The 27,966-nt window shown below is 36.4% G+C and overlaps 1 protein-coding gene and 1 pseudogene across 1 annotated transcript in view; one reads left to right on the forward strand and one right to left on the reverse strand.

Moving 5' to 3' along the window:
* Nucleotides 1–27,966, forward strand: part of LRRTM4 (leucine rich repeat transmembrane neuronal 4) — a 1,027,999-nt gene that overhangs the window by 214,411 nt on the left and 785,622 nt on the right.
* LOC125109803 (60S ribosomal protein L12-like) lies at nt 796–27,938 on the reverse strand (annotated as a pseudogene).

A 27,966-nucleotide genomic window follows, 5' to 3' on the forward strand; every position in this document is an offset into this window, starting at 1 on the left:
GGTCATGATCCCAGGGTCCCACATGGGACTATCTGCTCAGCAGGGAGCCTGCTTCCCACCCCCCTGCCTGCTTCTCTGCTTACTTGTGATCTGTCAAATAAATAAATAAAATCTTAAAAAAAAAAGAGCTATGAAATGCTTAAAAATATGCCTAGCACTGATGATGATGATGATGATGATGATGATGATGATGATGATTTCCCTGAGTCTAGATTAACATCCAGAACTACAAGGTCTACCATATAATTAGATTATTCTCGCTCAGGTGATCTAAAAATCCAGGTGCAAGACAGGCACACCAAACACCAAACTTTGGTTGTATTGGAAGTGAGTGAGCTGGGGTAGATTAGAGTGTAAGGGAAAAGATAGGAATATAATACTAGATGGCTCACTCAGTATTACTTCTGATGGCTTTATGCATCTGGCAAAAATACAATAAACAAAACTCCCTGATATTTCACTGTGCTACTGAAGCCATTCTCAGATTCTGCTTGTACTTTATCTGGATTGCTCTAATAACCTTCTGAACTATACTAGTTTTTTCCTATTCTTTCCCACCTAATTCATTAATATTCTAATGCAACTAGAGACTAACAGTTAAGTATTGAGTCTTACAGGATTTAAAATGCTTACACATTATCTCACTACATTTAATTTGTCTTAGGTGGATGGACAACTTCATTGTTCTTAAGTGCAGCTCCAACAGAATCAATACCCAACTTTTCCATTATTCCCATATTTATGAAGTTTATTACTATTAAATTTTGGTGTTGTTTTTTTTTTTTGTCAAATACTTTATTGAAATATTTTCCTTTGTAGTTCTAAACTAGCTGAGCAGTCTAATGCACTACTGTTGATGTCATCAATGATGTCATGAGGGTAGCTGCAATCAAGGTAACAGCCCCACAGATTGGGTGGTCCTCTGGATCTCTTTAATGGTTCCAGAGAGTTTTCTGGCTAAAAATGACTAAAGACTGAGGCTGATTTTAACAATCTCATTGAAAGTGGTATTTCCACTGTGTTTAATGTTTTTGTGCTTCTTTCTGTCTCTTGGTAGTTCATTGAGGGCTTTGATAACCAGTGTAGAGATAGAAGGTAGCACTTCAATCTGGGCTTGTCTGTTCTGAATGGTTAGTTTTACTGTCATCCTTAGACCCTTCCAGTTGCTGTTGCCTTAGCGATATCATCAATAATCTCTTCTGGAGATAGACCCAGTACATAGATCTTCACAGCCAGGTCAGAGGAAGCACTGACTTCCTTACTGGTGCACCTCAGGTATTTGACTTTGATCTACCTGGGGTTGGATTTAGGTGTCTGGTGTTCACATAAACCTGTATTTGGACAACTGAAGACAGTTGCACCTTTGTCTTCTCTGAGCCAAAAACCAAAAGCTACTATTAAATTTTTAAAAAAATTTTTGACAGTAACTTAAGTTTCCATTAAAAATTTAGGAAATAAAATATAACTTAAAAAATACCCATAAAGGCATCATTAAGCAATTAGTTCTCATTTTTATATTTTCTATCTTCGCATTTCATCCATTTTGAAATTAGGTTTTTACAAGATGTGAAGCAGCCATTTTTGTTAATGGTTAGACAGGTGAAGCAATGCCACTTACTGAATAATCTGACATTTGCCACCTATTTTAAAACTTTAACATTATCACAGTCTGCATTTGGATGATTTCCTGGCTCTCTATTTCTAAAACTTTTCCCTTTCATAAAATTCACTTTTAGTTTGAGTACCAGCCATTAATTATTAAAGCTTAATAACATATTTAAATAACTTAAAGAACACATGTTTCCCCATGATTCATCTACTTCACAATCTTCCTGGCTATTCCCCACATAAATATATTTTCATTGTTAAAGAGGGAGCTAATGAACAGATATGTATATGTCTGTGTATGTATATGTGTTTGTGTTAACCTTGATATAAAGTTAAATCCATGTTTCAATTAGTATTTATATGTTAGGAATCAAGTGTTTTCTTTGTGATTAGTTTTTCTTACATAAATATTTAATTTTTTCTAAAATCACATTTATATAATAAGATCTGTTCCCTTCTAGAATCTTTCTAAAGTGTATACTAACAAATTTTCTATTTTTCTGTCTATCCAGCCATCTATCCATCTAATATTATATATGTGTGCAAGGCTATTAATTGCAGCATTATTTGTAAAAGATTGTAGTAGTGCCCTAGGAAGTGTCCATTATGAACAGAACTGGTGAGGAGAAGAGCAGCTATGCAGGAGCAAGAAACTCCACCTGGCTCTTTCCTGTATCTCCTACAGAACATGTAAGTGAGCAAAATTTGCCACTGCAAAATGTGTCTCTTTGGCAGGTGGATTATTTTAGACTGATTATTTTTAAGAAACAGAAGGCTGAGGCAGAACTTTTGACCCTCTCCCTAACTGCCTTAAAGTATTTAGGTAGAATATTTGTTCTAGGAAGGGAGTTACCACTATAAATAGCTATATTATAATAGAAGTGGGTATGGTAGACAGGGAGGAACCTAGCAAGGACTGTTTGATCAAAGTCTTCTCTATCTCCCATTGTTTCTGGGTGGCTCAGCAAACATTGGTTTACCAAACATTTACTCTTTCCATTCTCCTATGAATTGTTTTCCTTCCCTTTATAGCCCTAAAACCCTACCTGCCCCCTCTTAGTTCAGAATGACATATATACCTCATTTTGCTAATCTGTGTCATGTCAATTTGGTTCTCAGGCCATCCAGAAGAACCATGAAGGGTTCTTGTTGTCCTCCCCAACAAAGAAAAGTTTTAATCTGTGTTGAGAAAGGCAACGATCACTGCTTTTCTCTTACCCTTTTTTTAAGGATACAAAATTTCTACTGTACATAAAATTTTAGAAGTGGGTAAGAAGACAGAGTGCAAATGTACTTAATTAATTCATGTCCGTGTGGGCAGGTGGAAAACAAGTAGACCAAAGGAACTGCTGGAATGTATTAGGAAACACATATGGGAGCTGGGAGAGGAGAACAGGGAAGGAAAAACTGGGCAGGAGTAATTGCTGAATCTGGAGCTCTAGATAGAGGCAGGGCAGGAGAACAGAAATGTCCACACTCATTGGCACCCAGGGGGAATACCTTATCTAAGACTTATCCTTAATCAGAATAGCTAAAACCACAATCCACCACCAAGTTAAGAAACAACAAATAACAAGTAACAGCACAATACAGGGGGAGACAGGAGAACTGAGCAAGCATGTAGTTTATTGTGGCAATATTTGTCTACACTGTGCAACAGTCATCAAATTTCTGGAAGGATACCTTTTACAGAGAGAGGACTGGTTTAACAGAACAATACCTGTTCTTTTCTGAGTTTTAGGTCTTTTCTTTGCACTGCACCTCAGAGGAGTCTCTTTGCATAAGCTTCTTATATGAATGGGATTTTTTCTATAATATTTTTATGGAATAACTTTGACATATAGAAAACTCAATTTTTATATAGTTTGTCTTATAGTTTAATGTACTGTCTTGATAGTTTAATGATTTGTAAATTCATTTTCCATGATTTTCTTCAGGATTATTATCAGAGTTTGTATCCTGAAATGCCAATTGAGTAAAATGAGCCTTAACAGTTCATAAAAACTCATAATAAAGCAGAGCTTAGAATTACAGTATCTTAATTTGGAAGACAGTTAACATAATATTTATTTTTCTAGTAGTCTCACTAAAGTGGCCAGAGAACATGAGGACAGATGTCTACTAATTCCCACTCCTCAGTGGTAGCACTAGAGTGCGCTGTCATTTACAAATCACATACATGAGGCCTGCCTTGCTCCTCCACATTGTCACTTAGTTTTAAAAAATAAAAGGTGTGCACTCAGTCACATGACTATTTTAAGGTTAAAGCTTTGAGCCAGTGTCCTTTGTGTTAATAGGAGAATGAATTCAGCTCTGTTAAATGCTGCCAGACGGATGGCCAGTTAGTTGCTGATTTGAGGATTTTTTAAAGTTTCTGTGTTTCAACCCAGGGAAAAAAATATCTGCTCTCACAAAATCTCCACAAAGCCACTGCTTTCTGTCACACATTCCATTTGGTGATAGCCTCTGGATACATTAAGATGCATCATTGCAGCTTTAGCTCCGGAGTTTATCATATGTATCAGTTGCAGCAGAGGGATGTATTCAATTTTTCACACTATTTGAACAAGTTTTGAATATTAAAGAACAGACACAAAGAAAGACCACGCTACCGGAACTGCTGACAGGGCTTTGGGTCCAGTTAATTGCTGTAAACAGAACGGTTTCTAATGCTCTTTTTAGTTATGTGTTTGTGGCTGCCAGCAGGGCTCAATGGGGCCTTTATAAATTCCCTCTTTATCTCTGACTCCAGTTGATTGACATGTGAACCATGCTGGTGGTGTTTGAAGAAGTACACTGGATTTCTCTAAAGCTATGAATATTTCCTGAATCTTATGCAACCAAATCTAAATACTACAATTTCAGCTATGATTCTTTAAGGCCTGGAAATCATTGGGCTGAAAAGCCAGTCAAATATTTTCATATTGAGTTCATTACTTAAGTCATTGAAAATGCATTCAACGGGTAGAAGTTTGGTGGTAGGGAACGCTTATTGCCAACATTTACGAACACACCTTTTAACTACTTCTTTACATTTTTGCTTGTTAAAACATAAAATGATGTTTCTGTTTTGATTTGCATTCTGATTTTTAGTTAGTAATGTTAAAAATATCCACATAATACATTTTAAGTGTGTTTTGTAATTGATTATAGTATTAATACTGTAAGTAAGCTGGTTACTACTGATTTTGAGGAGATACTATCATTGTGATTTTTCCATTGAGATGACATAAAACACTTGCATTCGAAAATAGTAAATGATCTCCTGTTGCTTTCTCTTGGTCTTGCTCCTTCTTTCTCTTTGTTTTGTTGTTGTTGTATTTTTTTCTCTTTTGTCCTTTACCTCAGTGGTAGCTAATTCTAATTTAAAAAGGAAGAAATTTTATCCATGGATAGTTCTGTGAAATATTGGAATCATAACTACTTATAGGAATAGAACTAAAACAAGCTGTATTATGCATTTTGACCCGAATTATCTGTTTAAACAGAGTAGAAATCTCTTATGTGAGAGATAGTAATTAAGACCTTTTCCCCCCTGTTATACAAATCCTTTTAAAATCTTTCAAAAGAACACTGTGACAGGGTGTAATCCAATGTGGATTGCAAAGAAAAAAAAAAAGTTAGATGTGTGATACCAAAGACTTTATGCTGCAGATTGCACAATTCTGTAGCTTATCTTCTTTTTGAAAAGCAACTTCAAAATGCTTCTTAAGTGCAGCTATACCTTTATTTTTTTTCCCATTCCTTTGCAGAAGTGTACTTTTTTTCCATCTGTGGCATTTAAATTTTTTATAAACTGATATAACATGAAGTGGTATTAGGTGTTGGAGTAAATGTGGTCAACAAAGTTGATGAGTAGTTCTCTCCATCAAAAATCAGCATTTTCTCTTCTGAAAATAACATAGCTGTGTGAGAGATCTCACTTCTTGGTAAGGGAATAGTTTGCTTCCTTATAAACAGCACTTTATATTTTCTACATATTATTGGGGATCTAGGGCTCATTTTGGGCTTTCCTTCTGTCTTTGAGATGAACAGAGAGTATCAATTCTCAGAACTCAAACTACCTGTCTATATGAAATTAACTTGAAAGTGTAAGACAAAACATAATGTGAAGCACCACCTTTAAGGATACAAAGTTTTTCCTTGCTCACTACATGAATTTAGGGTTTTCTGATAATCTCAAGGTCTCAGATCCATCATATGTAAAATAAGGAGTTTAGAGACAATGTCTTAAGTGGCTTTGTAGTCTAGAACTATGTGTTTGTTTTCTAGTAAAGATGTGATGTGTTATCTTTCTAAATGTTATCATTATTTCCATGCAGACATAGCAATTTTGGATAATAATGTATGCTTATTACCTTCCTGTTCTAATAGAATGACAAGGGTGTTTTACAGTGTTATTTTATAAAACTATTAATTTTAAGAGCATTCACAACACAGTGAGTATCCAGTTAACTATAAGACAGTGAAAGAAAAAGTAATGCATGCTAAAACATAAAGGTTCTAGTCATGCTTTGGCAAAATCAGTGATTTAAAGTCAGACTAAATATTGATATGAATACATTAATAGTAGGGGATCTTAACATGCCACTCTCAGTAATAGATCATCCAAGCAGAAAATCAATAACCAGGATTGAATGACACATTGGACCAGATGGACCTCATAGATATATACAGAACATTCCACTCTAAAACAACAGAATACTCATTCTTCTCGAGCACACATGGAACTTTCTCCAGAATAGACCACATACTGGGTCACTAATCGGGGCTCCACCCATACCAAAAGACTGAGATTATTCCCTGCATATTCTCAGACCACAATGCTTTGAGACTGGAACTCAACCACAAGAAAAAGTTTGGAAGCTAAAGACCACCCTACTTAAGAATGTTTGGGTCAACCAGGAAATCAAAAGAACTTAAACAATTCATGCTGCCTATGAGAATGAAGACACCTTGATCCAAAACCTGTGGGATATGGCAAAGGCCATAAGGGGGAAATACAAAGCCATCCAAGCCTCCCTCAAAAAAATTGAAAAATCCAGAATACACCAGCTCTCTTTACACCTTAAAGAACTGGAGAATCAACAACAAATTAAACCAACCCCACACATAAGAAGGGAAGTAATAAAGATTAGAGCAGGGATCAATAAGACAGAAACTAGAGATACAGTAGAACGTATCAACGAAACTAGAAGTTGGTTTTTTGAAAGAATCAATAAGATTGATAAATCATTGGCCAAACTAATCCAAAAGAAAAGAGAGAGGACCCAAATTAATAAAATTATGAATGAAAAGGGAGAGATCATGACTAACACCAAGGAAACAGAAACAGTCATCAGAAATGATTATCAATAGTTACTTGCCAATAAGTTAAGCCACCTAGATGAAATGGATGCATTCCTGGAAACCTATAAACTGCCAAAACTGAATCAGGAAGAAATTGACAACCTGAAGAGACCAATATCTAGTAATGAGATTGAAGCAGTGATCAGAAACCTCCCAAAAAACAAGAGCCCAGGACCAGATAGATTCCCTGGAGAGTTCCACCAAACATTCAAAGAAGACATAATACCTATGCTCCTAAGCTGTTTCAAAAAATAGAAACAGAAGGAAGACTTCCAGAGTCTTTTTATGAAGCCAGAATTACCCTGATTCCCAAACCAGGCAAAGACCTCTACCAAAAAGGAGAATTTCAGACCAATATTCCTGATGAATATGGATGCCAAGATTCTCAACAAGATCCTAGCTAATAGGATCCAACAGTACCTTAAAAAGATTATCTACCATTACCAGGTGGGATTAATCCATGAGAAGCAAGGGTGGTTCAACATACACAAGTCAATCACTGATAGAAAAAATCAATAAGAAAAGAGAGAAGAACCACTTGGTCCTCTCAACTGATGCAGGAAAAGCATTTGGCAAGATACAGTATCCTTTCCTGATTAAAATGATTTAAAGTATAGGGATAGAGGGAACATTCCTCAACTTCATAAAATCCATCTATGCAAAACCCACAGTGAATATCTTCCTCAATCTCAAAGGTGACAGCCTTCCCTTTGAGATCAGGAGCAAGACAAGGATGCCCACTCTCACTACTGTTGTTTAACATAGTACTAGAAGTCCTAGCAACAGCAATCAAACAACAAAAAGAAATAAAGGTATTCAGATTGGCAATGAAGAAGTCAAACTCTCTCTCTTCACAGATGACATGATACTTTATATAAAAAACCCAAATACTCCACCCCCAAACTACTAGAACTCATACAGCATTTCAGTAATGTCGCAGGATACAAAATCAATGTACAGAAATCGGTTGCTTTCTTATACACTAACAAGGAAATTATAGAAGGGGAAATTAGAGAATCAATTCCATTTACTATAGCACCAAAAACCATAAGATAGCTGGGAATAAACCTAACCAAAGAGGTAAAGGATCTGTACTCAAGGAACTACAGAACACTCATGAAAGAAATTGAAGAAGACACAAAAAAATGGAATAGGACTCCATGCTCATGGATCGGAAGAATAAACATTGTTAAAATGTCTATACTGCCTAGAGCAATATATACTTTCAGTGCCACCCCGATCAAAATTCCACCGGCATTTTTCAAAGAGCTAGAATAAACAATCCTAAAATTTGTATGGAACCAGAAGAGACCCTGAACTGCTAAGGAAATGTTGAAAAAGAAAAACAAAACTGGGGGCATCACATTGCCTGATTTCAAGCTTTACTACAAAGCTGTGACAGCGTGGTACTGGCACAAAAACAGACACATAGACCGGTGGAACAGAGTAGAGAGCCCAGATATGCCCCTCAACTCTATGGTCGAATAATTTTCAACAAAGCAGGAAAAAATATGCAGTGGGAAAAAGACAGTCTCTTCAATAAGCAGTGCTGGGAAAATTGGACAGCTATGTGTAGAAGAATGAAACTCGACCATTCATTTACACCATACACAAAGATAAACTCGAAATGGATAAAAGACCTCAAAGTGAGGCAGGAATCTATCAAAATCCTAGAGGAGAACATAGGCGGTAACCTCTTCAACATCGGCCACAGCAAATTCTTTCAAGATATGTTCTCCAAAAGCAAAGGAAACAAAAGCAAAAATGAACTTTGGGACTTCATCTAGATCAAAAGCTTCTGCACAGCAAAGGAAACAGTCAACAAAATGAAGAGGCAACCCACAGAATGGGAGAAGATATTCACAAATGACACTACAGATAAAGGGCTGATATCTAAGATCTATAAAAAACTCCTCAAACTCAACACACACAAAACAGATAATCACATCAAAAAATGGGCAGACACTTCTCCAAAGAAGACATACAAATGGCTAACAGACACATGAAAAAATATTCATCATCATTAGCCATCAGGGAGATTCAAATCAAAACCACATTGAGATACCACCTTACACCAGTTAGAATGGCCAAAATCAACAAGACAGTAAACAACAAGTATTGGAGAGGATATGGAGAAAGGGGAACCCTCTTACACCATTGGTGGGAATGCAAGTTGGTGCAGCCACTTTTGAAAACAGTGTGGAGATTCCTAAAAAAAAAATTATAAGTAGAGCTACCCTATGACCCTGCAATTGCACTACTGGGTATTTACCCCAAAGATACAGATGTAGTGAATAGAAGTACTATCTGTACCCCAATGTTCATAGCAGCAATGGCCACAGTCACCAAACTGGAAAGAACTAAGATACCCTTCAACAAACAAATGGAAAAAGAAGATATGGTCCATGTATACAATGGAGTATTATGCCTCCATCAGAAAGGATGAATACCCAACCTTTCTATCAACATGGATAGGACTGGAAGAGATTATGCTGAGTAAAATAAGTCAAGCAGAGAGAGTCAATTATCATATGGTTTCACTTACTTATGGAGCATAAGGAATAACATGGAGGACACTGGGAGATGGAGAGGAGAATTGAGTTGGGGGAAAATCAGAGGGAAAGACAAACCATGAGAGACTGTAGACTCTGAGAAACAAACTGAGGGTTTTGGAGGGGAGGTGGATGGGGGGTTGGGTGAGCCTGGTGGTGGTTATTAAGGAAGGCATGTATTGCATGGAGCACTGGGTGTGGTGTATAAACAATTAATTTTGAAACACTGAAGAAAAGTAAAATAAAAAAGTCAGACTAAATGACACTTGAGCTATAGCTCAATGAGGCTCTCTAACCAAACAAAATTATGTGGTAGCTACAGCCTGGTGTTGTAAGAGATAGAATATCAGAGAATTAGCCATTTCAGAAAAAGGAAGGGAATACGGTTCTGCAAAAGGGAAACTTTCTTTACAAGTGGCTATATATCCAGTTGTTAGGTTATATACCTTAAACTAACATACAAACTTTGGAAAAGGCAATTGATTTAAAAAAAGAAAAAAAGGAGAAGGAGAAAGAATAGATAAGATTCTTTCTTACAGCCTTTTGTAAGAATCTCTAGGGAGGGTATTATTATTTTTTTTTTTTCGAATAGCAATTTTTTAATTTTTTTTTAACTTTTTTATTTTTTCAGCATAACAGTATTCATTATTTTTGCACCACACCCAGTGCTCCATGCAATCCGTGCCCTCTACAATACCCACCACCTGGTGCCCCCAACCTCCCACCCCCCACCCCTTCAAAATTCTCAGATCGTTTTTCAGAGTCCATAGTCTCTCATGGTTCACCTCCCCTTCCAATTTCCCTCAACTCCTTTCTCCTCTCCATCTCCCCTTGTCCTCCATGCTATTTGTTATGCTCCACAAATAAGTGAAACCATATGATAATTGACTCTCTCTGCTTGACTTATTTCACTCAGCATCATCTCTTCCAGTCCCGTCCATGTTGCTACAGAACTTGGGTATTCATCCTTTCTTTTTTCTTTTTTTTACAGCTTTATAAACATATATTTTTATCCCCAGGGGTACAGGTCTGCGAATCGCCAGGTTTACACACTTCACAGCACTCACCATAGCACATACCCTCCCCAATATCCATAACCCCACCCCCCTCTCCCAACCCCCTCCCCCCATCAACCCTCAGTTTGTTTTGTGAGATTAAGAGTCACTTATGGTTTGTCTCCCTCCCAATCCCATCTTGTTTCATTTACTCTTGTCCTACCCCCTCAACCCCCCATGTTGCATCTCCTCTCCCTCATATCAGGGAGATCATATGATAGTTGTCTTTCTCCGATTGACTTATTTCGCTAAGCATGATACCCTCTAGTTCCATCCACGTCGTCGCAAATGGCAAGATTTCATTTCTTTTGATGGCTGCATAGTATTCCATTGTGTATATATACCACCTCTTCTTTATCCATTCGTCTGTAGATGGACATCGAGGTTCTTTCCATAGTTTGGCTATTGTAGACATTGCTGCTATAAACATTCGGGTGCACGTGCCCCTTCGGATCACTACGTTTGTATCTTTAGGGTAAATACCCAGCAGTGCAATTGCAGGGTCATAGGATGGTTCTATTTTCAACATTTTGAGGAACCTCCATGCTGTTTTCCAGAGTGGTTGCACCAGCTTGCATTCCCACCAACAGTGTAGGAGGGTTCCCCTTTCTCCGCATCCTCGCCAGCATCTGTCATTTCCTGACTTGTTAATTTTAGCCATTCTGACTGGTGTGAGGTGATATCTCATGGTGGTTTTGATTTGTATTTCCCTGATGCCGAGTGATATGGAGCACTTTTTCATGTGTCTGTTGGCCATCTGGATGTATTCTTTGCAGAAATGTCTGTTCATGTCCTCTGCCCATTTCTTGATTGGATTATTTATTCTTTGGGTGTTGAGTTTGCTAAGTTCTTTATAGATTTTGGACACTAGCCCTTTATCTGATATGTCATTTGCAAATATCTTCTCCCATTCTGTCAGTTGTCTTTTGGTTTTGTTAACTGTTTCCTTTGCTGTGCAAAAGCTTTTGATCTTGATAAAATCCCAATAGTTCATTTTTGCCCTTGCTTCCCTTGCCTTTGGTGATGTTCCTAGGAAGATGTTGCTGCGGCTGAGGTCGAAGAGGTTGCTGCCTGTGTTCTCCTCGAGGATTTTGATGGATTCCTTTCTCACATTGAGATCCTTCATCCATTTTGAGTCTATTTTCGTGTGTGGTGTAAGGAAATGATCCAATTTCATTTTTCTGCATGTGGCTGTCCAATTTTCCCAACACCATTTATTGAAGAGGCTGTCTTTTTTCCATTGGACATTCTTTCCTGCTTTGTCAAAGATGAGTTGACCATAGAGTTGAGGGTCCATTTCTGGGCTCTCTATTCTGTTCCATTGATCTATGTGTCTGTTTTTGTGCCAGTACCATGCTGTCTTGATGATGACAGCTTTGTAATAGAGCTTGAAGTCCGGAATTGTGATGCCACCAACTTTGGCTTTCTTTTTCAATATTCCTTTGGCTATTTGAGGTCTTTTCTGGTTCCATATAAATTTTAGGATTATTTATTCCATTTCTTTGAAAAAAATGGATGGTACTTTGATAGGAATTGCATTAAATGTGTAGATTGCTTTAGGTAGCATAGACATTTTCACAGTATTTATTCTTCCAATCCAGGAGCATGGAACATTTTTCCATTTCTTTGTGTCTTCCTCAATTTCTTTCATGAGTTCTTTATAGTTTTCTGAGTATAGATTCTTAGTCTCTTTGGTTAGGTTTATTCCTAGGTATCTTATAGTTTTGGGTGCAATTGTAAATGGGATGGACTCCTTAATTTCTCTTTCTTCTGTCTTGTCTTTGGTGTAGAGAAATGCAACTGATTTCTGTGCATTGATTTTATATCCTGACACTTTACTGAATTCCTGTACAAGTTCTAGCAGTTTTGGAGTGGAGTCTTTTGGGTTTTCCACATAGAGTATCATATCATCTGCGAAGAGTGATAGTTTGACTTCTTCTTTGCCGATTTGGATGCCTTTAATTTCCTTTTGTTGTCTGATTGCTGAGGCTAGGACTTCTAGTACTATGTTGAATAGCAGTGGTGATAACGGACATCCCAGCCGTGTTCCTGACCTTAGCGGAAAAGCTTTCAGTTTTTCTCCATTGAGAATGATATTTGCGGTGGGTTTTTCATAGATGGCTTTGATAATATCGAGGTATGTGCCGTCTATCCCTACACTTTGAAGAGTTTTGATCAGGAAGGGATGCTGTACTTTGTCAAATGCTTTTTCAGCATCTATGGAGAGTATCATATGGTTCTTGTTCTTTCTTTTATTAATGTGTTGTATCACATTGATTGATTTGCGGATGTTGAACCAACCTTGCAGCCCTGGAATAAATCTCATTTGGTCGTGGTGAATAATCCTTTTAATGTACTGTTGAATCCTATTGGCTAGTATTTTGGCGAGAATTTTTGCATCTGTGTTCATCAAGGATATTGGTCTGTAGTTCTCTTTTTTGTTGGGATCCTTGTCTGGTTTTGGGATCAAGGTGATGCTGGCCTCATAAAATGAGTTTGGAAGTTTTCCTTCCATTTCTATTTTTTGGAATAGTTTCAGGAGAATAGGAATTAGTTCTTCTTTAAATGTTTGGTAGAATTCCCCCGGGAAGTCGTCTGGCCCTGGGCTTTTGTTTGTTTGGAGATTTTTGATGACTGTTTCAATCTCCTTACTGGTTATGGGTCTGTTCAGGCTTTCTATTTCTTCCTGGTTCAGTTGTGGTAGTTTATATGTCTCTAGGAATGCATCCATTTCTTCCAGATTGTCAAATTTGTTGGCGTAGAGTTGCTCATAGTATGTTCTTATAATTGTCTGTATTTCTTTGGTGTTCGTTGTGATCTCTCCTCTTTCATTCATGATTTTATTTATTTGGGTCCTTTCTCTTTTCTTTTTGATAAGTCTGGCCAGGGGTTTATCAATCTTATTAATTCTTTCAAAGAACCAGCTCCTAGTTTCATTGATTTGTTCTATTGTTTTTTTGGTTTCTATTTCATTGATTTCTGCTCTAATCTTTATGATTTCTCTTCTCCTGCTTGGTTTAGGGTTTCTTTCTTGTTCTTTCTCCAGCTCCTTTAGGTGTAGGGTTAGGTTGTGTACCTGAGACCTTTCTTGTTTCTTGAGAAAGGCTTGTACCGCTATATATTTTCCTCTCAGGACTGCCTTTGTTGTGTCCCACAGATTCTGAACCCTTGTGTTTTCATTATCATTTGTTTCCATAAATTTTTTCAATTCTTCTTTAATTTCCTGGTTGACCCATTAATTTTTTAGAAGGATGCTGTTTAGTCTCCATGTATTTGGGTTCTATCCAAATTTCCTCTTGTTATTGAGTTCTAGCTTTAGAGCATTGTTGTCTCAAAATATGCAGGGAATGATCCCAATATTTTGATACCAGTTGAGACTTGATTTAAGACCAAGAATGTGATCTATTCTGGAGAATGTTCCATGTGCATTAGAGAAGAATGTGTATTCTGTTGCTTTGGGATGAAATGTTCTGAATATATCTGTGATGTCCATCTGGTCCAGTGTGTCATTTAAGGCCTTGATTTCCTTGTTGATCTTCTGCTTGGATGATCTGTCCATTTCAGTGAGGGGAGTGTTAAAATCCCCTACTATTATTGTATTCTTGTCGATGTGTTTCTTTGATTTTGTTATTAATTGGTTTATATAGTTGGCTGCTCCCACGTTAGGGGCATAGATATTTAAAATTGTTAGATCTTCTTGTTGGACAGTTCCTTTGAGTATGATATAGTGTCCTTCCTCATCTCTTATTATAGTCTTTGGCTTAAAATCTAATTGATCTGATATAAGGATTGCCACTCCTGCTTTCTTCTGATGTCCATTAGCATGGTAAATTCTTTTCCACCCCCTCACTTTAAACCTGGAGGTGTCTTCGGGTTTAAGATGAGTTTCTTGTAGGCAACATATAGATGGTTTTTTTTTTTTTTTTTAATCCATTCTGATACCCTGTGTCTTTTGATTGGGGCATTTAGCCCATTAACATTCAGGGTAAGTATTGAGAGATATGAATTTAGTGCCATTGTATTGCCTGTAAGGTGACTGTTATTGTATATTGTCTCTGTTTCTTTCTAATCTACTACTTTTAGGGTCTCTCTTTGCTTAGAGGACCCCTTTCAATATTTCCTGTATAGCTGGTTTGGTATTTGCAAATTCTTTCAGTTTTTGTTTGTCCTGAAAGCTTTTAATCTCTCCTTCTATTTTCAATGATAGCCTAGCTGGATATAGTATTCTTGGCTGCATGTTGTTCTCATTTAGTACTCTGAATATATCATGCCAGCTCTTTCTGGCCTGCCAGGTCTCTGTGGATAAGTCTGCTGCCAATCTAATATTTTTACCATTGTACGTTACAGACTTCTTTTCCCGGGCTGCTTTCAGGATCTTTTCTTTGTCACTAAGACTTGTCAATTTTACTATTAGGTGACGGGGTGTGGACCTATTCTTATTGATTTTGAGGGGGGTTCTCTGAACCTCCTGGATTTTGATGCTCGTTCCCTTTGCCATATTGGGGAAATTCTCTCCAATAATTCTCTCCAACATACCTTCTGCTCCCCTCTCTGTTTCCTCTTCTTCTGGAATCCCAATTATTCTAATGTTTTTTTGTCTTATGGTGTCACTTATCTCTCGAATTCTCCCCTCGTGGTCCAGTAGCTGTTTGTCCCTCTTTTGCTCAGCTTCTTTATTCTCTTTCATTTGGTCTTTTATATCGCTAATTCTTTCTTCTGCCTCATTTATCCTAGCAGTCAGAGCCTCCATTTTTTATTGCACCTCATTAATAGCTTTTTTGATTTCAACTTGGTTAGATTTTAGTTCTTTTATTTCTCCAGAAAGGGCTTTTATATCTCCCGAGAGGGTTGCTTTAATATCTTCCATGCCTTTTTCAAGCCCGGCTAGAACCTTGAGAATCGTCATTCTGAACTCTATATCTGACATATTACCAATGTCTGTATTGATTAGGTCCCTAGCCTTTGGTACTGCCTCTTGTTCTTTTTTTTGTTGTGAATTTTTCCGCCTTGTCATTTTGTCCAGATAAGAGTTTATGAAGGAGCAAGTAAAATACTAAAAGGGTGGCAACAACCCCAGGAAAATATGCTTTAGCCAAATCAGAAGAGATCCCAAATTGTGAGGGGGGAGAAAGGGGATAAAAAAGGGTTCAGAAAGAAAGAAGAAAAAAAAAAAGGAAACTATTAAAAAAAAGAAAGCCGATAAAGAAAAAATATAAAAAGAGGAAAAAATATATATATATATATTAGATAAACTATTTAAAAAACGTTAAAAAAGAAAACGGTAAAAGTTAAAAAAATTTAGCAGAAGAAGAGAAAAAGAAAAAAAATTGAAAAAGAAAAAAAAATTAAATTAACTGCAAGGCTAAAAAATCATGGGGAGAAAGCCATGAGTTCCGTGCTTTGCTTTCTTCTCCTCTGGAATTCCGCCGCTCTCCTTGGTATTGAAACTGCACTCCTTGGTAGGTGAACTTGGTCCTGGCTGGGTTTCCTGTTGATCTTCTGGGGGAGGGGCCTGTTGTAGTGATTCTCAAGCGTCTTTGCCCCAGGCGGAGTTGCACCGCCCTTACCCGGGGCCGCGCTGAGTAATCCACTCGGGTTTGCTTTCGGGAGCTTTTGTTCCCTGAGCGATTTCCGTAGAGTCCGGAGGATGGGAGTGAAGATGGCGGCCTCCCGGTCTCCAGCCCAGAGCAGCCGAGAGCCCGGGGCCCCACTCCTCAGTGCGCCCTCAGAGAACAGCGCCCAATGACTCCCGTCACCCTGGCCTCCGGCCGCGCTCCGAGCTGACCGAACCTGCGACCGGTTCAAGGCAACCCCGAGCTGAGAGTCACTCCTCGGCTCTGTCTCTGCAGCCGGCTTCCCCGTTCTAATACCGGTAAGCTCTGCGACACTCAGACACCCCCGATCCTTCTGCGACCCTGCGGGACCTGAGGCCGCACTGACCCCGCCTGGGCTTCACCCCAGTTAAGCCTCTGGAGCGATGTCCCTCAGCAGAACAGACTTTTAAAAGTCCTGATTTTGCTCCGTTGCTCTGCCGCTTGCCGGGAGCCGGCCCCTCCCCCTGCGGTCTATCTTCCCGTCGCTTTGGATTCACTTCTCCGCCAGTCCTACCTTTCAGATAGTGGTTGATTTTCTGTTTCTAGAATTGCTGTTCTTCTTCTCTTCAATCTCCCGTTGGATTTGTAGGTGTTTGCAATCTTTAGATAAGCTATTTAGCTGATCTCCCGCTACCCGAAGTAGTCTCAGCCTGCTACTTCTCCGCCATCTTGACTCCTTAGGGAGGGTATTCTTGACCATATGATGAATGTAAGCAAAGAGACAAAGACCAAATAATGCTTTCCTATCATGTTATTATTATTTTTTTAAGATTTCATGTATTCATTTGACAGACAGAGATCACAAGTAGGCAGAGAGGCAGGCAGAGAAATAGGGGAAAGCAGGGAACCTAATGCGGGGTTTGATCCCGGGGCCCTGAGACCTGAGCTGAAGGCAGAGGCTTAACCCACTGAGCCACCCAGGCACCCCTATCATTTTATGGTTTTGTCCAAGTTTTATTTCACTTTCTCTGTCAAGCTTATAGTTTCAGTGGGCTGAAGCAGAGAGGGGGAAAAGGCCAAGAATGGGGATTTTTAAATAATGAGAATTCAGCTTTAAATATAATAATGAGATGTTTTAAGCTGTACTTATTTTCCAGTGGAATTAACTGAAAGCAAATCAACTGGATGCCTTCTAAGTTTTAGCAGAAAATTTACTATGTGGGAATCTATATATTGGCCAAAGGCCAAAGAATAGTTGTGGTAATACAGCCTATACTCTGACCCCTCCCAAAATTTCAGCCAGTAGGAAGCTTTTGGGTGGAAGCTTTTATTATAGGGTATTGCTTTCAGTTCACATCATGAAATAAGCCAAGAAGTAAACGGAGTTGATTTATATATATACTATGGATAATTATTAAACAATATTTGAAATGATTTAGAAATCAACATTGGGGAAAAATAAAGTTTTTATTTGTTTTCTCATACACACAAAAATATCTCAGGTGAATGAAAGATCTTCACAGAAGAGTACAAAACACAGACATAAAGATATATATATATATGTCTCTATATATACCTTTATAGATAAAGATATAAATGTATTATAGATATCTGAATAATATTTTTGACCTTGATAAGCAAAAAGACAAGTCATTAAGAAACCATTAAAGCAAACCAATAAAGCAAAGATTGAGGGATTTGGCCATATGAAAATTAAATAAGTTTTGGGTGGCAAAGACAATATGGGCATTCTAAAAAATATGACATTATGAAAAATAAGAAAGAAGACTAGAAACATTTATTTGCAATATATATCACAGTTTATAAGTTAGAACATAATTATATAAATAGTTCTTTCAAAGCAGTAATTAAGGAATCACCCCCATAGCAACAAAGGGGCCAAGTTTCTGAACTGTCATTAACTATAGACATGAGTTGGTTAACATAAGTGAAACAAATGAGCCATAAGATAAATGAACACATTAAAGGTATTAAATATCTTAAATAATCTGTACAATTTGAATTAAAAAGATTTTGTGGAATACCATTAAGATAAGTTAAATTAAAAATATATAAATTGATAATTGGCATGATTATGGGAAAACACTCATTCTGTGCTCAACTATTGGAAGCTTAAACTGGAATAACTCTTCAGATGATTTGATGAACAAATAAAAAATGCATGCCATTTGATCTGCCAGTTACATTTTTTCTATTTATCATAAATACTGGCACCAGAATACAAAATTATGTGTTCAAGGACATCCATTGCTACATTTTATATAATACAGAAAATTTGGAACAGAGTAATATCCATTATTAGGGAACATTTTAGACAATATTCTGCTTACTTAAAGGAAAATGATAGGTCTATTTTTCAAACATGGAAAGATTTCCAAAACATACTTTCATTTATGTAAAATCAATGTGCAAAAAAATACATAAATATGTGGCACACAAAATGAAGATACCTTGTGAAATTGAATAGTGCTCTCTGAGATGTGTCATGCTATTGGTTGGGGAGCTTGTGGGTGCACCTTAACTTTGGAGTCTCTAAATGTTGATACTATTTGAACATTTTATAACAATTATAATATTTTCATAAATAGTAAAAAAAGCCAAACACCTTCTTCTTTTGTGGATTTTGCTATTGGTGGACTATTGCATAGTTTATTTTGAGTTTTAATATGAACCAGTAGGAGTTATGAGGGATATTTATTTAATGTTTCTCTAAATAACCCTAAAACAATAAATTCACATATAATCTATTTAGCTGCCTGAGGCAAAGTCTTTATCTCTTCATCATGTTCCTTACAATAGAATGACTCTGCATGTATGTATTCTGAGGAGCTAAAACTTTGAGAGAACCAAAAATTTCTTAAACTGTGGAACAAATTGCATGATCATATTCCATGAATAACAAAACACTGCAGAATAAAATGAATAATGCCTGCAGAATAGCACAAATAATGTCTACAGAATAATACAAATAACAAAAAGCTCTATTACTGGAATAGCCAACAGAATATGATACTCTACTCCTATCTTCATAAAATTGGCTATATGATTAGAAATAAATATTTAACCTTGTCATATCTCAATTTTCAATCCTCAAATAAAAGGATAGACTAGACCACACCTATATTTAATATCAGCCTGTGTTTTATATTTGTTAAATTTTGTTTTCTAAAAGGCCAATTAGAAACTTAGTAGTTTCCCCAAAATTGCAATAACATTTCTTTCATGTGTAGTGCAAAAAAGAAAAAAAAATCTAGCAAGAGATTAATGAGATAAATATGTAGAAGTGCAAAGGCTGAATCAAAGGGTAAGCATATTTTAAATGTAAATTTTAGTGCCAAATTGTCCTCAAAAATAATGTGTCAAACTGTAGTAGCTTCAACATTATATGATAATATCAAATACTTAAGATTATACATATACATATATTCACAAAGAAAAATAATTTCTTTGCTACTGTAAAATACTTCCTTAAGCCATTTAGAACATATTCTTTAAGGTAGTATAAGGTAAAGTTTTTTTTTTTTCCTCCCAAAATTCCCTTATGGTACATGTAGTGTGTTGGATATTCTATCTTTTCCTCATTTATGTCAAATAACATTGCCTACTAATTCTTACAGCTAATGGATCTGTTTTCAGTTTCTATAAATGAAAAAAAAAGGCATCATTGTCTTGAGCAAAAATAAGTATTTATAATTTGAGTCAGTTTATACTTTTAGTCTCAGGTGTTGATGGATAATGTCATTTACATTGTATAGTGGAGCTTAACTTAATCCATATAACTGCACTGAAATATCAATTGTTGGCTTTATTTCACTGAAAATTTTACTACCATGCTTTCTCATTGGAGGAAAGTTATTATAGATACAACTACAACTACAGTGTATGCATTTTAATGGGCAGCAAAAATTTAAACAGTAATCTTAATTATATACTAAGAGATTTTTAAGTTGTATATTAAGTTTGGGAAATACTTTATAATTTACTCCCCATTGTCCTTAGGTTAAATATTAGGTGGGGGAATGAGTCACTTATTTAATAACCTTGCCTATCAGGAGTTTTTCCAAGTAGATTCAACTAGCCATCTTTAATATCATACTGTTTTCCATATAGTATAGTTTAGAATTAAAAAGTAAGTATCTTTATCATCTTTTTTTTTTTAAGTACTAACTCAAGGAGCCTATTGTGAAAACAGAGTGTTAACAGGTTTCCTACTGAAACCTCATATAACCTTCATGACAAATAATTACTTCAACCATATCATCCAATTTATAACCTGATAGGAACAAAAGGGCATTCTTTCTTACCTGTTAGGGTGAAAGAAATCTTTCTGAATGATTTCCAACATTACCTCACTCAGACAAAGAAATGAGTTTTGATATGTGGTTTTCACTCTATTCTGTTTGTTTAGATACAGTCATTTAGAATCATAATCATATCATCAGGAAGATTCAAGTGCTAACTATATGAGTAATAGTATAAAGAGAATATTAATAATATTATAGAGAGAATATTAATAGCTCAAGAGTTGTATTGCTTAGATTTGAACATGGAATATACTGATTTTGAGGTAAATGACATTAGGAAAATTGCTTAAATTTTATGGGCCTCAGTTACCATATCTAAATAATCAGGAATTTAAAAAAATCAAGAAATAATGTAAGTACATTTACAAGTTTTTGTGTGTAGATTGAGTGAGTTAATATATGCAAATTCTTTTGGAGAGTTTCTGATGCATAATAAATGTTCAACAGAAAAAGTCACTATCTTTTCGTACTAGCAGTTTTTATTTCCTTCTTTTAAAGCCAATATAATTGTTTACTTTATTCTATCTTTATATATTGTATGTTAAAGGACTGTATTTCCTTTTTCTACCTAATAATGTGGCATTTCTTTTGTTTGTATTAAATCAGCTTTATTTTTTAGAGCAGTTTTATGTTTACAGCAAAATTGTGTGGAAGGGACAGAAATTTCCCATATGCTCCCTCCCCCAACTCATGCATAGGCTCCCACATTATTCATATCCCTCACCAGAGTGCTGTATTTGTTAAACCTGATGAACCTATACTGACACATTTTAATCACCCAAAGTCCATAGTTTACATAAGGGTTCACTCTTGGTGTTGCAATTCTGTGGGTTTAGACTAATGTACAATGGTATGTATCTACTTTTAGTATTATACATAGTAGTTTCCCAGCCCCCAAAATTCTCTGTGCTTTACCTATTTATCTCTCCCTCCCCCTTAAACTCTAGCAACCATGAGCTTTATACTGTCCTGTAGATTTTTTTTTTTTTAATTTTCAGAATGTCACATAGTTAGAATCATACAGTATGTAACTTTTTCGGATTGGTTTCTTTCACTTACTAATATGAATTTAAGTTTTCTCTATGCCTTTTAATGGCTTTATAGCACATTTCTTTTTTTAAAAGATTTTTATTTATTTGAGAGAGAGAGAAAGCCCCCAAGCACAAGTTGGGGGGAGGGACAGAGGGAGAGAGAAGCAGATTCCCGCTGAACAGGGAGCCCAGGGCAGGGCTGGATCCCAGAACCCTGGGATCATGACCTGCATGGAAGGCAGACACTTAACTGACTAAGCCACCCAGGCACCCCACAGCACATTTCTTTTTAGTCCTGGAGAGAATATTCCATCACCTGGATATACTACAGTTTAACCATTCATATTATCAAAGGCTGTTTCCAAGTTTGGGCAATTATGAATAAAGCTGCTATGAACATACATGTGCAGGTTTTGTGTGGACATGTTTTCAGCTCTTTTGGGTAAACAGCAAGGAGTGAAATTGCTGGATCATATGGGAAGACCATGTTTGGTTTTCCAAGACAGATTCCCACCAACAATAAGTGAGAATCCTTATTGCTCCACATCTCCACCAACAGTTGATTATCAGTGTTCTGGATTTTCGTCATTCTAATAGATACTATTTCTTTTTTGACTTTGGGGATGTTTTCCCCCCAGGAGATAGATTCAGTTTAAATATTTGATTATGCACTTTATGTCTTATTTTAACTAATATGGATATGGAACAGAAAACATAATCTTGGAAAGTATCCCTATGGAAATCCTAGAATTATGAAATTGGGCATTTTATCTCTTTTCTTTCATATCCACTATATTTGAGGGGAAAAAAAAAGGCTATTTGCTTATTAAAGTATATTATTAAAATGGTATTTTAATATCTAAATATATTTTGCACTTCTGTAAACACACACATATATGTGTGCAATGAAGTAATACATATTTACATATATGTATACATATATATACAAACATACAGACATACACATATTTACATATATGTAAATATGTGTATGTCTGTATGTTTGTATACCTTTGTTGCATATAAATTGCTTATATTACCTTGATTCTCTGTAGTTTATTGTCTTTCAGACTGGCTCTTTCTCACTGCTTCATTTAATATTTTACCCCTGTCTAAACATATTGCAGAATGTATTTTTCTTGGTGATTCAGTATGTTAAATCATACAATCATATATATGACCACTTATTTTTTGTCATTTCTTAGAAATATATTTTTTTCCAACTCAGCCACCCATTCTTAAGTAACTATGTATTTTTTCATCAATAAAAATGATGATTTTAATTCCAATCATTAGTCTTCAATTCTTATCCCTCCAGTTTTAATAGTTTATTGCCACAGTTTCTTTACTTATTCATGGAGTAATAAATTATCATAATCTCCACACCCTTTGATTCATATTTGATTAAAACTGTAGCTGAAATCAGAAGCCATATATTTCATTGGCACTTAATGAAAAATGATAAGAAAAGAAGCAATTATTTATTTTTATTTGAGCGTCCCTGTATGTGTATGCTTTTTTCCCCCCCGCTAGATAACGAGCTCCTGGACAACAGGTACCTTATCAAATTCATTGTTATGCCTCATACATAGTAGGTGCTCTATAAATGTTTTTGTGTTGAAATTGCATACATTGTTTCCTTAAGAAAAAAATGAAGTGGATTTGAAACAAATGCAATGTTTAAAAATCCGTCTCCTTGAAGATGATTAATGGATTTCCTAATCAACATCACCACTCGTAATTTTGACATCTTAAAATTAATGTATCTGGAAATAGGTTTTATTTGCTAAGCTCCACCTCCAAAACATGGTCTTTTTTCATTCTTTCTCACTTTTGCAAATTCGATCTTTATTCTTTCTTTTTCTTAAAGATTTTTTTTTTTTTTTTACAGACAGATCACAAGTAGGCACAGAGAGAGAGGAGGAGGCAGGCTCCCTGCTGAGCAGAGAGCCCGATGGGGGACTCGATCCTCAGGTCAGATCATGACCTGAGCGGAAGGCAGAGGATTTAACCACTGAGCCACCCAGGCGCCCGCGATCTTTATTCTTTATATATCTTTGCTCAAAGATAGTGAAGTTATCCTTAATTCTCATCTTTCACACACTACATCTGACACATCAGTGAACCCTGTCACTGTCAACACCTCCTTTCAATATATCCACAAACAGATTATCTCAGACCATTTATATTACTACCACTCTAGCCACACAATCCTTCTCTTTCTCCTGAACTACTACAAGAACTTTATATTTGGTCTTCACTTTTCAGCAACATTCCTCTACAAACTATAGGAACTATCTAGCACAATCCATTTTAAAACTCAAGATTTCTCATGCTAAGATTTAGTGAGCTGAGAAAGTATGTCCCTCCTACCTAATAATGATAAGTAATATGCATAAATTATAAAATGATCACTTTTTTGAGCCCAACAGAGAACTGAGATCATAAAACAACTACTAGTCAAATATTTAAAGACTGATAAAGAGGCACAAGAAATGAAGATAGGGACAGCACAGGAAGAAGTGACTGCTGAAAAAGTGAGAAAAAAATAAATTTAGTTTAATGAATTACTGAAGAACTTCTGCAACCATAGACACAAGAAGGGCTCTCACTTAACTCATGGGTGATTTTTTTTTTTTTTTTAATGGATAGAGGACAGGGAGAGAGAGCATTTCTCTTATATAAGAATGGTAGGTATCAGATACCACTGCAGAAAAGGCAGAAATTCCTGTCCCTTTGTGTATTTCTTTTGGATAGAGAAAATCCTTTAAGCTCTGGAAGAAAAACTGCAAATCCTACCAACTAGCAGGGGGATAAGGATAGGCTATTTGTTTCTGAAGAAAGTATAGGCTTAAAAAAAAAAAAATTGAAAAAACCCAAAACACATTTCAGTCATATAAGATAATCAGAAAGTAATTCTGGACCTAATAGCATTAGAACCTTCTACTTCTAGCCAGGAGCATGAACTCCCTCGCATGCAAGACCTGCCTGGATACAAGGCAGAATTTGTTTGCCACAGAGAAGAGGATTAGGAATAATGACAAAACCCCACACCTGAGGCCCAGGAGCATATGGCTTACTTAAAGCTGAGGCTAGTCCATGGTAATAGAGATCACCTCCTGCTCTCTACCTGGACATAAGCAAACACCAAGTAGCAACCAATAGCACTTACTCAATGAAGGAGGGATATGTCAAGAACCTAGAGAGTAACCTTCTCTGAGTTTCAGGCCCAGAGGCGATACTAAAAGCTGAGTGGTTAGCTAGAGGAAAGCCCTGCAACATCTCAGTTCCTTCTTTTTTTTTTTTTTTTTAAGATTTTATTTATTTATTTGACAGAGCGATCACAAGTAGGCAGAGAGGCAGACAGTGAGAGAGGGGGAAGCAGGCTCCCCACTGAGCAGAGAGCCCAATGCGGGGCTCAATCCCAGGACCCTGGGATCATGATCTGAGCCGAAGGCAGAGGCTTAACCCACTGAGCCACCCAGGTGCCCCGACATCTCAGTTCTTATCGTAAGAACAAAATATTAGACAAATTTGAATATTGTGGTACAAATTAGGTTAACTATAGGAAAAACAAAATTCAGATCCAACTCATCCCTTGATTAGAATAACTCAACTGCTATACTAAAAACATGACAGGAGAGACATGCCCATTTCTGGATGTAACTCTTTTCCTCAGTCTCTGTTTATACATGATGTCCAGCATTCATTCGAAAATAAGGAAATACACATGATAGGAAGAAAAAGATGCTTTAAGTTATAAAGAAAACAACCAAAATACACAAATTCGAATGTCTCATGTTGGAACTGTCACACTAGGACATTTATTATGATTAAAATGCTCAGAAAAACAGTGGTAAAGGTGTACAACATGCTTGAAAAGATTGGGAATTTCAGCAAATGATGGAAAATATAAGAGATGAAATGCCAGAAATAACTTTTTAAGTGGTATCCAAGAATTCCTCAGTGGACTCATCTGTAAACTCAACAAAGCTGAAGAATCAGCAAATTTAAAAAATAGATCCATAGAAATTACATAAACTGCATCACACAAAAAGAAGGGAAAAAACAGAGCGTTTAAAAGTTATAGGGCAATATGAAATGGCTTAACATTGTGCAATTGGAGTCCCACAAAAGTATAGAGGAGAAGCAAAATAATTATATGAGAAGATAATTGCCAAGAAATTCCATCAAATAATAAAAGACCTCAAACCATATATCCAGGAATATCAGCTTACTTCAAGCATGATAAATATCAAATAAAGCATACATAGACACATCATGTTTAAACTATTGTGAATTAAAAATAAAGGAAGCTTTTGAAGGAGGCCAGAGAAGACATCTGTAGAAGGACAATAATAATGATTATATCACACTTCTTGTCAGAAGTTCTGAAAGGCAGAAAACAATGGTGTAAGATCTTTAAAGTACTGGGAATAAAAAGCAAACAAACAAATAAAGCCCTGTCAACACAGACTTTTATGCATAGTAAAAATATTCATAGAGAGTGAATGCGAACTTGTTTAAACAAACAAAAGTTTAGAGGATTTACTTCCAGCAGACCTGTGCTACAAGAAATGACAAACGATCTTCTTAAGACAAGGAATGTGATAACAGAAAGAAACTTGAATCTGTACAAAGAAATGAAGACCTATGACAATGGAAAAAAATAAGAGTAAATATATGAAATCTTTCTCTATTCATTTAAATATTTTTAAAGGGTAATTTCTTCAACTTTCATGGGTCCAGTAGGAAGTCAGTAAAATTTTAAAATATTTGATTTGGATTAAAACTGAAAAACTACAGATTCACATGTATGAGCTATGGATAAAGCAGTGTTTAGAGGGAAATTAATAGCATCAGATGTTTATACTAGCAAATATAAAAGTCTCAAACCAAAGAAACCTCTCTCTGTTCTCTATTCTCTTCTCTATTACCCTCCATTCTCATGCTAATGCCTGTCTGTGACCAAATACAACTAAAAGTCAGTGGGTAAAAGAGCCTAATTTACAGTCTATAGAGATCATAGAGCTATTCAGAGAATGTAATCTTCCAGGTAAGCAGTGAAGGTGATTTGGATTAGGGAAGTCAAGGTAGAAGTTGTAATATGTGGTTGGACTCTGAACATATTTGAAGGTCCAGCTGATTTGATTAAGGATTGAATGTGGATACAAGGAGAGCACAGAAATTAATGATGACTGTATGGTTTTATGCATTGGAAACTTAATGAAAACTGGTACCGATTATAGAAATGGGGGAATCTGGGGAAGGAATTTGTGGTTAAAGGGGTGCATGTGGGAATCAGTTTTGTTTTGAACTTTTTTTTTTTTTTTTTTAAGATTTTATTTATGTATTTGACAGACAGAGATCACAAGTAGGCAGAGAGGCAGGCGGAGGGGGGGGGGGGGAAGCAGGCTCCCTGCTGAGCAGAGAGTCCTATGCAGGGCTCTATCCTAGGACCCTTAGGTCATGACCTAAGCTGAAGGCAGAGGCTTAACCCACTAGCCACTCAGACACTCCTGTTTTGAACTTTTTAAGTTTACAAAGCCTGTTATACGTCCAACTCAGAATGATTAGTTCGGCGGTCAGAAATACTAAGTGGCAAATTCAGCTTCTCTGGTAAGGTATACTCATGCCAATAAATTGAGCTATGTGTAACAACTTTAATACATCTTTCATCATGCCCATTCTCTTTCCATTCCCACACATGAGTCCAGATTTTTTGTAATATAGTTGTTTCTTAATTTATTTGAGAACTTTAAGGTATAATATTTCCTTTGGCTCGTCTTCACATTTTACAGCTAGTGCATGTTGAATTCAAAAATCACTTTTTATGGGGCGCCTGGGTGGCTCAGTTGTTAAGTGTCTGCCTTCGGCTCTGGTCATGATCTCAGGGTCCTGGGATTGAGCCCCGCATCAGGCTCTCTGCTCAGTGGGGAGCCTGCTTCCTCCTCTCTCTCTCTGCCTGCCTCTCTGCCTGCTTGTGATCTCTGTCTGTCAAATAAATAAATCAAATCTTTTTAAAAAAAATCACTTTTTAAACAGGAAAATAAGAGTACATAAAGTATTCTTTTTCTAGTTTTTGGTTTTGTGTGTGGTTTGGCCTTTTTTTTCCTTAAAGCTTCCTCAGGCAAAGGAGATTTAGAGAGGAGGATTTTTCTATAAGTTTTGGAGGTTTAAGATTGTTTGGAATCTCAGTTCTCAAGGATATCACTGTTATTGTTAAGATCCTGATCTTCCACCGTGTATATTGTAGGTTTCTCAAAAAACACTTTGAAAGATTATGTGTTTAACTACTGTTGTATATCCCCAATTGTGTGAAATCATTTGCTGAGTTTAATATTTAGTAAAATTCTGTATACAAGTTTAAGCACTAAACCTTTGTGCTTAAAATCGCTGTGTTTTATTCCATACCTTGAGGCAAGAATTTCAAGTGTATGCTTGTCACTTTCTCACTTTCAATGCCACTATGAACAACCTCCATTTGTGTAATAGGAAGGATAATGATCAAA

Source organism: Lutra lutra, chromosome 9 (genome assembly GCF_902655055.1).
Source record: "Lutra lutra chromosome 9, mLutLut1.2, whole genome shotgun sequence".
NCBI classification, from domain to species: domain Eukaryota; kingdom Metazoa; phylum Chordata; class Mammalia; order Carnivora; family Mustelidae; genus Lutra; species Lutra lutra.